The following is a 2274-nucleotide window of genomic DNA, read 5'->3' as shown; positions in this document are numbered from 1 at the left end:
ATGGAAATATCCCTTCAAGGTGTCTAAATCTAGTCACAGAGGAACTATAAGTAGTGTTGCGATGGCAGGTCAAGCTCCCTTGACCTCTTTGCTGAGGGTTTCAGTATGTAGAGCCTGTAGATGTGGAGTAACCTTTTCTATCGAGCATCATGGCTGGCACCCAACAGTCAGGGGTGAATGCACCAAGGGGGAGCTGTGAAGCAAAGCCATAATATTTTGGATTTCCTTTTTGCTGCTTCTTTACAATGGAATAATAGGACTTTTGTGGCAATAGTTTGATTTTTCTGCTTAATTTTTTTGCATTGGAGGTCTCAGGTGTGGTGTTAGGTCTTGACCTTCTTTCCTTAGCAAGATTTTTGGAAGACCTGAATTGCAGGCTATGCTGCCTCCCTCTTTCAACTGCTGTGTGAAAGATCAGTATGAAAAAATGGGCCCGCAAGGGGGCAAAGCCAGAATGCAGCCCAGGATGGGCAAAAGCCAGGGGGAGGGTTAGTAACAATATACAGAGGGTGAAGACACTGAGCCTATCCAACTACTCCAGCCATTATGAACCTATAATCTACTTCTAGTCTTATACCATGACATAACCCTGTGACTAAGATTTGTGCTACTTGGACTCTTGTGTGGAATAGCTGCGATGAGAGCTCTGGTTCAAAGAAATCCCTGGTCTAGGTGAAGTGCCAGTTAAGGACAAGGAGCCAAATTAAGCCAATGGAATGAGACCAAGGCTAAATATGGCCTAACAAGCACAAAGGGTAGATCTAGGTTGAAGCAAAAGACTTTCCCTCCCCAAAAAGTTAACAAGCAATGGTCTCAGTGATGCTTGATTGATCTTTCCAGCTCATAAACCTGCTAATGAGGACATAGGCATTTAGCCAGCTGCTAATTCACCACAAGGGAGGGCAGTTAGTGAGGTGACAAGGCAGATGTGTTGCTGCTTTCACCTCTCCTCTGACTCCCCCTTGCCATGAGCCACCAACAGTACTGCTAGTCTGATGAACAGTTTCTGAGTGCAAAGGATTAGGAGAAGGTGCTGAGGTAACTTGTATAAATAATTACAATCTTTCCCCTGCCTGCACTTCAGCCTGCATTTCTGCTTCAGCACAGGCCAGAATTCAGTTCTCTCAGGGTAGAAGAAAAAGAGGAAAAAATATTACATGGTGTTAAACAGCCAAGAGAAAATGTCCTGTAATTTCTTAAGGGACACATTTCTTCATAAGAGTTCCCACTGCTGGCTGCAAATGTTTCTTAAACAATCACTTTGCAGTAATTCTGCATGGGTTTTTCACCCCAACTCTCCCCACTTTGTTGCAGCTGCAAGAGCTCTGGCACAAGGTATGTGTCTGGGAACACACACGCATACAATCCCCCTCCAGTCTTTTCACAGAGATGCAGGCTCAGAAGCAGATGTCCATCACCAGGGTTCCTCTGAGCAGTCCCACAGTTCTCCTCCAAACTCTGAAGAGTCTCCTCAGAAGAACATTTCTTGCAGCTACCAGCAGTTCCAACTAGCCCCAGAATGCTGGATGGGTCAGTTTTTGTGGTGGATGGGTTGGTTTTCATGGTGGATGGGTCGGTTTCGACCTGGAAGGGTGTGGGCAGTGGGGTCCTGCAGGGCTCGGTCCTTGGACCGATACTCTTTAATGTCTTCATCAACTTGGATGAGGGAGTGAAGTGTACTCTGTCCAAGTTGGTGGATGACACAAAGATATGGGGAGAAGTGGACACGCCGGAGGGCAGGGAACAGCTGCAAGCAGACCTGGACAGGTTGGACAAGTGGGCAGAAAAGAACAGAATGCAGTTCAACAAGGAGAAATGCAAAGTGCTGCACCTAGGGAGGAAAAATGTCCAGCATACCTACTGCCTAGGAAATGACCTGCTGGAAGTGGAAAGGGATCTTGGAGTCCTAGTGGACTCCAAGATGAACATGAGTCGGCAGTGTGACGAAGCCATCAAAAAAGCTAATGGCACTTTATCGTGCATCAGCAGATGCATGACGAATAGGTCCAAGGAGGTGATACTTCCCCTCTATCGGGCGCTGGTCAGACCGCAGTTGGAGTACTGCGTGCAATTCTGGGCACCGCACTTCAAGAGGGATGTGGATAACCTGGAGAGGGTCCAGAGAAGGGCCACTCGTATGGTAAGGGCTTGCAGACCAAGCCCTATGAGGAGAAACTAGAGAACCTGGACCTTTTCAGCCTCCGCAAGAGAAGGTTGAGAGGCGACCTTGTGGCTGCCTATAAGTTCATCATGGGGGCACAGAAGGGAATTGGG

Source organism: Alligator sinensis, unplaced genomic scaffold (assembly GCF_000455745.1).
Source record: "Alligator sinensis unplaced genomic scaffold, ASM45574v1 scaffold1000_1, whole genome shotgun sequence".
NCBI classification, from domain to species: domain Eukaryota; kingdom Metazoa; phylum Chordata; order Crocodylia; family Alligatoridae; genus Alligator; species Alligator sinensis.
The sequence above is the reverse complement of the archived record's forward strand: the minus strand, read 5'-3'. Positions refer to the sequence as shown.